We start from the raw sequence: 12,773 nt of genomic DNA on the forward strand, positions 1-12,773 counted from the left end.
CTTTATGCTGTACACCAGAACTTGACACATTGTAAACTGACTGTATTTCACTTTAAAAAAATGAATCTAAGTAAAACTAATGATGTCTAATATTTAATGATGCTTTAAAGCTTATGAGGTACTCTAAATATGTTGTTTTACAGTATATTGTTTTGAAAATTAATTACTAATATTCTTATTTATAAAATGGAGAAGTTGAAACTGAGTGGCTAATTAACATACCTGAAGTCTTAATGGTAAACAGTATATCTGGAATTTGATCCTAGATCCTTTGCTCATTCTGATGTACTAGGACTGTACTAACAGGAAAAAGTGACATGAAAATGGATGGGGCCATGCATGGAAGTGTTGGAAGGAGAGCCTAGAGCAGAATTTTGGTGATGGTGGAATTAGCATCCTCATCATTACTGTTCGAAACAGATTGGGAATGAACAGCATTTAGGATAGACTATCCCAAGAGTGTGAGTCAGAGAAGAGCTCTAATAGAAATGAACTTTAAAGGAATAGAAAGAACTAAAAACAGACACCCCTTCTCCTCACCTGCCAATCCCAGTCATTCTGGAAGGTATCCAATATACCAGTGAAAGAGAAAGCTAGTTAATATTTCCAATATTTGTCAAGTTTAGGCAAGGATCATACCCTAAAAGTAGTAGTGTTCAACGTAGTAGCGTTTTAGTTGGGTAGAAGGCTGATTTTGGGAGCCTTTGTCATCGCAGCAAAAGGGAAATTGGTGCAAGTTTGGTATTGTAAACTGAAGGGAGAAAGATGGTTAAGTTTTCTCTGCTACTTGTCTAGACCATTTAAGATTTATATTTACCTTCTCATAACAAACTAAAAGAAAGATACATTCTCTCAAATTTGAGGAACTTTTCAGATATCCATCCACAGACAGAATGTGGATTTTGAAGTTATACATGATATTATCTATCTACCTACCTAAATATAGATGGTTGCATGAATAGCTATTTTTATTTCTAGTCTTTTATTATCATGTTTTAGTTGGTACATAGAAGCAGAAGAACTAAATAAAAACCCACTGTAAGTATCATGTACAATATATGTTGTGTTAAATTCACTTTGTAAATTCTCTAGCAGCAGAGGTCTGTTTATCAGGATGCCTTGTATTGAGAAATACTTAAAGCCTATAGTTAAGGAAAATAAATCCATAATTAACTGTATGGTGTGCAGAGTAAGTTGTCATCATGTCAACTTTTAATAGAAGAGTAATCTTTAAAACACTGTCTTCTTAAATTTTTGCTGTAATATGGTTAGATTGATGACTTTTAAATGTAAAATGAATCATATAACTTTATTTTGAAATTTAAATAAACATACCAAGTTCCCTATCCTCCTGCATAGTTCTGAAAAAGTGTCTTGTTTTCAGGTCAACAAAACACTTTTTGATGGCCAAAGCTGGGACTTTTAAATTCAAACTGGTAGCTTTTTTCTTCCACTTTAGTATTATTGAAGCATAATTTACATGGAATTTTTAAGTGAAAAAAGTAACATCTTCAATTTTGGCAGCTTTTAAAGCAGATTTTTATCTCAGAAGATACTCTGCCTTTTTAAGAAAGTCATTTGTGAGGGGGTGAAATTTTCTGGACTTTTTTTTTTTTTAAATGGTGATAAATAGGCAAACTAGGGTTATAGTGAATCTTATAAGATCAGTTATATGATTATGAAATGTATGAGAATGGAATTTTTTGGCTGAAGTACTCCTATTGATTATTGTTTCTTGTAGAAACTTAAAGGCTTAAGTTTAAACTTACTAGGAAAAATACTTTGGCTTTATTTTGTGGTGATTTATTAGTAATGTATTAATTGCTCACATTTTCCACTTATAGAGCATTATTTCAAAACTTAAAGCCATGTAGGTGGGTTATTATTTGGTGCTGTTTTTGGCTGTATCTGTCATTACTGTTTATAGCAGTTGAAAAAAGATTTTTCAGAAATGGCTTTTGCTTGTTACCCACTGTCTTAGAGTAGGCTTCTGATGCCTACTTGCCACATGTGTGGCACTTGATGAACTGTAGTAAATGGTTAGTGCCATTTTGACTCACTGAAGGTGAACATGCTGCTTTAATTGTGAAGTATGTGCAGAAATAAATGAGATTCCCACAGTCTCTACTTACCTGTCTATGTACAACTAGAGGCTTTGCAGAATCAACTAGAGAAGATGACTATTGTTCAGCATGTCTTTGGTTTGGCAAAGATAAAGCAGACATATATGACTTTTAAATGTAAAGTGAATCATATAACTTAATTATGTGGAAGATGGTAATTGATCATAGTAGTCAGTTCTGTAGGCCTCCAGGCCACTGGTGACACACTACCGTTGTTACTATAATTTTCAAAAGTCTGTTTATCCAAGACTCCTGATTATCATGTATAAATAGCAGCCTTCTCCAAGCACATGCCCCATCCTTCTTAAGGTCTGAGAAATCCTTAGCACTTTTCACCCTCTGACATGTATTTGTGCATTTGTTTATTGATTGTCTCTCCTCCTAGTATATAATCTTCATGATAGCAGGGACTTTGTCCACTATTGTATATTTCTAACTCCTAAGACTATGTGGCATATTATAGTATGCAGTGAATATTGAAGAATAAATAGGGTTTCTGAGGTTTGCAAAGTTGTGGGAGAATGGATTATAAAGATTCTATTGTTTTAATTGCATTGGGGACACGAAACTTGTGTTTTCTGGGTGAGGTAGACTCTGGCACAGAGACTAACTGCAATTCGTTATTCTGCCTAGGCAGACTTAAATTCTTGAAAGAAGCCATGAAAATTCTTTTGTATTTCTACTTTTTAGACATGGGCTTGACTGTTACTGAATAACATTAACCTAGCTATGGGAAGGACTTTTTGCCTCTTTTCTCTTCTCTCTAGATCTTAGAGTGGAGAAATGGACTTTTGTTTCATCTATAAATATACAGACATTTATACCATCATATCAACATGTGTAAGACTCCCACATTGTAGGAAATAAAAGGAAACGAAGATTCCTGAATCTGTTTTAAAGGGAATAGTTTGCAAAGCCTCTAGTTTTACATAGATTGCTTAAAACAAAATGGTGGAAAAGTTAGGTTGCAGTTGAGATTTTGATGTTGTTTTTTAAGCATGAGATATTTTCGAACATAGAGGTGAAACTTTCTAGTATCTCTAACTCTCCAGGATACCTTAGGTTGACTTTCAGAGAAGAAATTTGAGAATTATTTGCATAGAAGTTTTTGTTGAAGATGAGAGGACAAAGTAGAATGAAAGCATGTTTGTATTTTAGGAAGGCTGGGGAAGAACCAGAATGTAGCCCTTATAGAAAAATGCAAATACACTGGAAGTAGATGGTGGTAGTGTATTAATTCCTTAGCTACATGTAGATTTTTATTAGGTCACTTATAACTAGGGTGACATATAATTTATATTCCAAACTGGGTCACTTTTGAGAGTGAAAGTATATGCTATCTGAATGGGACACTGGGACAACAGGTGTAAACCGGGACTGGTCCAGAAAAACCAGGACACTTGATCATCCCCTGCTAATAACATACTTTTTTCCAGACTCAGTCCCAGTTTTTTGAACCTCTCCACATAAATTGTTCTCCTTTAGAGAATTCATTTGCATTCAGAGTCTCTCAAGCCTTGGCTCCTTTTTCCCGGTGTTGGTGGAATGAAAGAATTCTTTCCGTTTTTTTCTGCATCCCCCGGACTGTTCTGGCTTACAGCATTGGTGGAGGTAAGTACAGTACTCATACTGTATTATTAGTTAACCTTTTATTTGGCTTAGGAAATCAGGTTTTGTATATTTCTGATCCAGTGTTAGATTGTTTTTTGAGAATCCTGGTTGTATCTCCTTAATTGGGCTGTTGAACTATTAATAAATTCTTAGAATGTAATACGAAAAAGAATTTATAAATTTCGCATTAACTCTTAAATTATTTAATACATACTCAGTATGTTTTCTTTCCTACAGGTGGGATTGTAATTCTGAAACTTCAAATCTTCAGACAAGGGAAGGAGAACACCTTGTGCTTATACTCATGGACATGTTATTTTTTATGTTGGAGCACTGTAATGCTTTTATTTTGTTTTCCTATTCCGTTTAAATAAATTTTTTTATTCTCATATTAAGTGGTTTTTATTCGACTAAGTAACTTTTTATTATCATCTTACATTATCTGGTAGGTTAAACATTAACACAGAAGTAATGCTTACCAAATGCTTTGATAGTGCTTACCAAAATATGATTCTCTCACCCCTGAGATCCTTATTTGGAATCTGGTTTGGGACTAAAGTGTCTAGGTTTGGAACTCACCTGGAATCCTAAACAATCTCAAAATTAAGGAGTTTGTTTATAGTTAAGTTTGAACCCATGTCTGTTCTTGCCGTAGTCCTACTGTTTCTCTGTACAGTCTGCCATCTAGTGGTTGGAATGCACAGTACAACACAATACCAAGGAGAAGCTCTAGGTTTTCAGACTTTCTCGTATTAGGAATGCTTACGCGGTAGGCTAAAACATTTTGGTAATGGGGGAAAAACCAACCCTTCCGTTTGAAAAGCAAGGTAGTGGCAGTGAGTTCTGAGGAGTATATGGTTTTCTGTGTAGTGTTTTCGTGACTTAAAGTTTCTTCTGCTCTTATTGTAAGATTTTTAGGTTTGTTGGTAAAGAGTCAATGCATAAATAATGGTAAATAATTTTAAGACAGTAGAGTAGAGTTGATTTGAAAAAGATACTTTGTGTGTGATTAAAATTTTATGGCAACTACATGATGATTCCATGAACTAAAACAATTTATTTTGCACTTTTAAAGTATAGACAATTTAGCAAATTTGGTTTGTTCATCTGTGATGTAAAAGCTAAATTTCAGCCAAATAATAATGTTGAGTACCTTAGGGTTGGCTTTGTTTACCTAGCTCCATCTGAATTCTTTCTTCTGTTAGGTTTTCCCTTTTTAGTTCTACTTCTTTCCTCTGCTACCGATATAAAGGAAGTCAATCCTTTCTCTTCTGTTGGTTTTTAAAGTTTTCTGAAGGCACTCACCACTTCCTAAATCTGTTACATTCTTTATTCCTCTTCTAAAAAAATTGATTTGGTGGCCTCCATAAGCACCTGAAATTAGTACTGATGGAGGTGTTTTCAGGTAAATATATTATCTTCAAAAAAACTTTGTTTAGAATAACCAGAGAGAACCAGCTAATTAGAGAATTTGCAAAGATTTATAGCAGCTTTTCTGTTGAATAATTTTTAAGGGGAAAAGCCTCTCTTCTTTTACATGGTGATTTAAAAACAACAGTTAACACAATATGCCGACGACATGTTACTATATATAGAAAACCCTAAAAAGTCCACACAAAAACTACTAGAGCTGATCTAAGAATTCAGCAGGGTAGCAGGTTACAAGATTAACTTTCAAAAATTGGTTGCATTTCATTACACTAACAATGAATCACCAGAAAAAGAAAGTAAAGAAACAATCCCCTTTAAAATAGCACCCAAAGTAATAAATACCTAGGAGTAAATCTAACCAAGGAGGTGAAAGAATTATTCACAGAAAACTATAAACCATTGATGAAGGAAATTAAAAAAGACTTTAAAAAATGGAAAGATATCCCATGCTCTTGGATTGGAAGAATCAATATTGTTAAAATGGTCACACTGCCCAAGGCAATCTACAGATTTAATGCAATCCCTATCCAATTACCCAGGACATATTTCACAGAACTAGAACAAACCATAATAAAATTTATACGGAACCATCAAAGACCTAGAATTGCCAAAGCATTACTGAAGAGAAGGAAAGAGGCTGGAGGAAACTCTCCCAGACTTCAGACAATACTATAGAGCTACAGTCATCAAGATAGCATGGTATTTGTACAAAAACAGACAGATAGACCAATGGAACAGAATAGAAAGCCCAGAAGGGAACCCACAAACTTTTGGTCAACTCATCTTCAACAAAGGAGGCAAGAATATACAATGGAATAAAGACAGTCTCTTCAGCAAATGGTGTTGGGAAAACTGGACAGCAGCATGTAAAATAATGAAACTAGAATACTCCCTTACACCATACACAAAAATGAACTCAAAATGGATCAAAGACTTAAACATAAGATACAATAAACCTCCTAGAGGAAAATATGGGCAAAACATTATCTGACATACATCTCAAAAATTTTCTCCTAGAAGAAATAAAAGCAAGAATAAACAAATGGGACCTAATGAAACTTACAAGCTTCTGCACAGCAAAGGAAACCATAAGTAAAACAAAAAGACAACCTACGGAATGGGAGAAAATTTTTGCAAATGAAACTGATAAGGCTTGATCTCCAGAATATATAAGCAGCTCATACAACTTAATAAGAAACAACCAAACAACCCAATCCAAAGGTGGGCAAAAGACCTAAACAAGCAATTCTCCAAGGAAGACATACAAATGATCAATAAGCACATGAAAAAATGCTCAATATCACTAATTATCAGAGAAATGCAAATCAAAACTACAATGAGGTATCACCTCACACCAGTCAGAATGGCCATCATTCAAAAATCCACAAATGACAAATGCTGGAGAGGCTGTGGAGAAAGGGGAACCCTCCTACACTGCTGGTGGGAATGCAGTTTGGTGTAGCCACTGTGGAAAACAGTATGGAGATTCCTCAAAAGACTAGGAATAGACTTACCGTATGACCCAGGAATCCCACTCCTGGGCTTATATCCAGAAGGAACCCTACTTCAGAATGACATCTGCACCCCAGTGTTCATAGCAGCGCTATTTACAATAGCCAAGACATGGAAACAGCCTAAATGTCCATCAACGGATGACTGGATAAAGAAGATGTGGTATATTTATACAATGGAATAGTACTCAGCCATAAAAACCAACAACATAATGCCATTTGCAGCAACATGGATGCTCCTGGAGAATGTCATTCTAAGTGAAGTAAGCCAGCAAGAGAAAGAAAAATACCATATGAGATCGCTCATATGTGGAATCTAAGACACAAAAACAAAAACAAAAAAACAAAGCATAAATACACAACAGAAATAGACTCATAGACATAGAATACAAACTTATGGTTGCCAATGGGGCGGAGGGTGGGAAGGGATAGACAGGATTTCAACATTGTAGAATAGATAAACAAGATTATACTGTATAGCACAGAGAAATACACACAAGATTTTATGGTAGCTCACAGAGAAAAAAATGACAATGAGTATGTTCATGGATGACTGAAAAATTGTGCTCTACACTGGAATTTGACACAACATTGTAAAATGATTATAAATTAATAAAAAATGTTTAAAAAAACAACAGTTAAAAGGAAGAAACTTACTACTCAGTAACAAGGTTAAATATAACTATACTAGTATACTACTAATGTAACTGTACTAATAAACTATTATCAGATTGTAGAGTTATCTGTACATTTCTTAGTTTTCACATATGTGAATCCTTAGCCCATTCATTTTGCAGACGACACCGTGACAGAAACAGCACCTGGTTGTGTTGACAGATTGAATTTTCCTACAACTGCACCTTGGTTTTTTTGTGTTTGTTTGTTTTTTAGTAAAATGGCATTTTGCCTTACTTCCTTTGTGGGTTCTGGAGATTCCTCAAGACTCACCTACCATGGTGAATAATTGAACTTGTGTTCGAAATATTGGCCTATCTGCACAAGAGTGGCTACCAAATTTCCAGTTATTACACTGTGCAATTCTTGTGCTTATAGCACCTCTTCCTCGCATCCTTGAGGAAATAAAGGAACATGTCAATGCTGTCCTTTCTGCCATCGATCATGATAATGTTCCAAAGAATCTGGAATGAATTACGGTAGTGGATTGGTATTTACTGTGTGACATGAGAGATGCTTACTGAAATTTGTAAAATTATGGGAATAACAGTGATAGAATTCTTTTACATATTGGTTTTAACTTTTATCTGCCTGTTCATATATAAATTAGTTGCTGAGTAATTTCAAAAGTGTTCAGTTCTTTATCACCTGTATTTGAGCAAATACAGTATATATCAGAAAATACAGTACATCTATGATTTGAAAAAATGGAATCTTACTCTTATTGTTCTTTAATATGGTTTTGATAAAATATACTGTGAGCATTTTCCTCTCTCAACTTTTTTTTTTACCATGTATTTGCTGACCTCATAGTATTTCATTGTCAGACGGCTGTCATTTAATGAACTATTCCTTCATTATTGGACATGTCCACTTATAATGTGACTTAGATATCTTAGCTTCGTGTATTTTTATCAAAGCTACTTGGCTAACTTTCTCATTTCTTTTCAATACTTTGAATGTCCCTTTTGCTCCTCTTTTCAGATTAACTCAATCCTTGTTATTTATACTGAGCATTCTATGTGAGTCTTTCCCTTGTTTTAATTTTAACATCCAATTAAAATGTTGTTTAGATTTATTTCTTGAGATATAAATTAGTCTGTGAAGACTGTATTTTTGAGTTAATTCTAATGAAAATTATGTAAAGATGTATGATGCTTCTCACAGAGGACCCCACAAACTTTAAAAATTGTAGTAGTTATGTCTTAATTTGGACTGTATTTTGTGACCCCTTACACAAAAAATTTAATTGAGTCAGACAAGATTGTTCATGTCATTTCCTAGATATCTTTTGGTTGAAGTCTGATTTCAACTTGCATGTTTTCTAAATACTTTCAAATTTTTGCTAAGTGAAAAAAATTGTGCAGATACTTTATAGCAAAAGTTCAGAAACTATTTTCATATCCTCTAGTTACCGTTCCTTGGTGAACAGTTGTTCTTTATTTGTACTCCTACCCAGGAAAAATTTCAAAGATCTGATCAGTGAAGCAACATTGGATGAACCACTTAATTTGCCTTTCCAATTGAGTGTATCTCCAGTTTTCTAGATGATTGAAGAGATAAGTCTTAAGGTTACTCTAATCCGTTCTGAAGACAGTTGCAAAAAGAGTATCTTTCAAAGTGACCGTTTTGAAAGAGACAGTAGTATTTGGCTAAATGATTATGATATATCAGGCTTTGTTTGTTTATGTTTTAAAGACTAGTATTCGTTATAGGCGAATTCATTTATTAGAAAATGTGCGTGAGTGTCAGCATAGTTTTGATATAGCCTAGTTGGTGCCTGTTTAGATGGGAACTTGAGGTGTCTACATTCAGCTAATGGTGCTTGCCACTGGCTGTGTTGCCTGACTTGCTTTGGAGTAAACCCCAAATACTGTAAGTTTCTAAAACTGGTGAACCCTGCCTGGGGAGATCTGTACAGGCTTATATGGCTATAAGATTAATGAAACCATCTGGTTGCTGGATACTTCTACATTTTTTGTACTTCGCTGAACTTTTGTTTTCCACTGACTACAAAAGTACTGTTTTACATTTCACTAATTTTTTTAAACCTATTTTTGTTTTAAGTTAGAAATTTACGACTTGCATTAAATTGGCTAGTTGGATATTCACTTCCTATATGTTTCCAAGCCTTATCTTTTACAAAAATTTAATTCTGCTAACGAATCTGTTACTTTACTAGTGAGCTCCTGTGACCTTACCTATGGGCAAGGGCCTTACCTGTGTTAATGCAATTAACATTTACTTTATCTACCTCAGACCTTGTTTGTTGGAGATACATATTAAATAATAAAAGTGAGAGCTTTTTTTGTATAGTAGGAATTGGTTCCTTCCACTGTCTCTGTGGAAAAAGGCTCTTTATTTCTGTAGTAACCCTATTGTCTTCCTGCCCTTAAATAACTAAAAATCCTCATGGCTTCTCACGTATACCTAAAGCAGAGAACCTATATGCCATATAGTAACTACTTTTTTGAGTGTAGGGTTTAGGATTTGTTAATCATGTTAAAAAACATTTTTCAGTTTTATAGTCTTAAGGTAAATAACTAAAAGAATTAAAAGATGCATTTCTACTTTGGAAGCCTTTTGATGGTAAGGGAAGTTTAAAACCAAGTTTGTGCTTTTTAAGAAGTGAAATCTGAATTGAGAGTGAGAAAAGCAGTAGCTATCAAGACTCCCATGATATGCTCAACTTCTGTTTGAAATGATTTGCTTTTGGTTAGTCAGAGGTGGGGAAAACATTTCCCTTCCCAAGTTGTTGGAGTTCAGACTTAGAAGCATTTTCAAATTACTGCTATAGTAGAAACATTGTTCAGAGAAAAAATTACTGCATGGAGAAAATGACTGGGTGTGTTAAAATACTATGGGGAAGTGTGTTCTGTAGAGTTTGTGTAACTATGCGGTATTTTTTCTCCCAGTAATGTTTGTGTATCTTTGGTTTTGCATTTGGTCTACTCTGAATTCATGCCTGAACTCTTGTCTCATTTTCCCTGTTACATGTGAAGTGTTACATTTTGGCTTCTGGAGTTTTCCTTTATGTGGTCATTCCTAAAGCATACTATATAGTTTTCATAGGGTTACAATTTTAACCATTATTTGTTAGATTCCCTTTAACTTGAAATTTGAAAGTTTTCACATCTCATGGGCTCAGGTTTGTTCTTCAACCTTTTGGGAATAGCAGGTTGTGCAAAGAATTGGAAATTGTTGGTTTAGTCTTTGTTAAAAAAACACCATTTTGGATGCTTTCTAAAAGGTCATGTTAGGACTGTCCATATGCATACTAAAATGAATGTATTCAAAAAATATGAGTGACTACTATATGCTTTGCACTATTCTAGGGCTTTGGAGATATAGCAGAGAACGTAATAGAGCCCTGCCCACATGGAACTTATATTTTAATTGGGAGAGAAAGACATTAAACAAAATAAGATAGGTGATGGCAGGTGCTTTGGAAAGAAAGAAAGCAAGAGTAAGGGGTGTAGTAAGAGTTTGAAAGTAGGTGAATACTGTTAAATCTACATTAATTTTTATAAATATTTAGAGATGTTCATCTGAAAAGATGACCTTTGAGCAAAGATCTATAGGAATTGAGCCAGAAAGTAAGGAAAATGTGGATACATGGGAGAAGAGTATTCTAGGCAGAAGGAATAGAAATGTTGAGCACATAAAGGTACTTGGCTCGTGGGAGGCATTGCAAAAGAGACATCAGTGTAACTGAGGCAAAGTGATGCAGAGAGAAGAGCTGATCACAGAGGGAAAATACAGCATAGGTAGAATATATATATTCTAATATATAAAATACTAATTTTTGAAACAATCTATACTTTTGGCTTCATGTAAGATTAAGCTCTGTCTGACTAATCTAGCAGTGTATTCCGTGATTAAGAGTATGGAAATTACTAACAAAAGTTTTTCCAGATACCTTTAAAAAAATCTCTCAATGAGGTAGAAGAGAATGATTTGGAAGTAAATAGTGCAAGTGTAGAATTATGTGCCGCTTTAGTGATTGTGTGGAGGGTTTAGAGAATGTTTGGGAGTATGGAATGGGTGAGACCCCAGATTAGGTATCATTGGAAGTCAAGAGGCCAGTCAGTCCAACATTTTCTCAAGGAGGACAGTTTTGGGTGGGACAGTTTTTAATTCTGGAATGTTAATTGTGCATTGCATGACAGTCTCCATCATCCTTGATATTTAAATGCCAGTAAAACCCCTCAGAGCATGGTAATCTCTCTCCCCAGTTTCTGAATGCTCCCAGAACTGGTAACCTCTAGTTAAGGAAAAATAGAATCTGAACTCTGACTTTGGCAGTGATAGTGGGATGGAGAGGAGACCGTGGGATTGGTTACTGATTGGCTTTAGGGAATGTATATACACATGCGCAGAGGCAGGAGCACCTTTGGGCAATATTGAGATAAGAAATTTGTGACAGGTTCAATTTTGAAAACAAAAATAAGATTTTGAGGAGTAAAATGACTGTTGATGCCACTGTGAGAAAGTAGCTTATATTTAAGAGTTGAATAGCTTATCAGTAGTTTCTGGAAGGATGTAGAAAAATATAGATGTGTAAAGATAAAACCATAAAAGAAAGAAGCTAGGAATATAACTTCTTATAATTAAGTTCAGAACTTGACCACTCTGCTTGAAGTTTTAAAGGATTCAAAATGAGCAGGGCATAGATAGGCCTTGTTCCCAGTAAATTATGCTTTGAGAGACACAGAAAATTTAACTTTGGGAATAAGGCAAGTACAGTATATTCAGTGCCTTAGGACAGTAACAAAGTACTATTGAAGAAGTTTCAGAGAAAGCAGAGATCAAATTCTAAAATACCAAAAGTAGAATATCAGAAGCTGAACCATACAGACTAAGTTGAATGTACTATTTAATTTTTGTTGCAAGTAGTCTGAATTGTGAAAGCCTTATGTCATTCTCTGTTCCGTGGGCAGTCTGATTGTTTTGTGCTTTGTTCTTCAGGCATTGCTGGCCAGGATAACTGCTTATCTAAAATGCATTTGCTTATCAAATGTTACTTGTATAGTAATTGGACCTATTATAGAATAAACATTTTTGAAAGATTACAAACAGATAAATGGTCATAGTTACATTGATGTTTCTTACTGTCAATCACAGCCAAGCTTGGTCATTTGAATTCATATTTATTAAATACTGAAGTTTAAAAGTAGACAAACTGCTAATAAATCACAAATAACTACTAATTTTTTTTCCCTTTATGGTAGTCATAACTAAGGTATTTATAGATTTTGCCTTTTGTGTACTTTAAAACAACTCATTTCTTGATTTGCCTCTTCATTAATTCTCAAAATTAGACCATAGTTAGTATTTTCTTAATTGAATTTGCCAGTAATATCTCTGAAGCAGATTGGAGGTGAAACTGAGGTCTATAAAGAATTTTTTTCAGTTTTGGTGA

At 34.4% G+C, this 12,773-nt stretch overlaps 1 protein-coding gene across 17 annotated transcripts in view; it reads left to right on the forward strand.

Annotated features, from left to right (window-relative positions):
- PICALM (phosphatidylinositol binding clathrin assembly protein) overlaps positions 1 to 12,773 on the forward strand; it is a 93,053-nt gene that overhangs the window by 18,236 nt on the left and 62,044 nt on the right. The window lies entirely within an intron of this gene.

This window comes from Vicugna pacos, chromosome 10, assembly GCF_048564905.1.
Source record: "Vicugna pacos chromosome 10, VicPac4, whole genome shotgun sequence".
In the NCBI taxonomy this organism is placed as follows: domain Eukaryota; kingdom Metazoa; phylum Chordata; class Mammalia; order Artiodactyla; family Camelidae; genus Vicugna; species Vicugna pacos.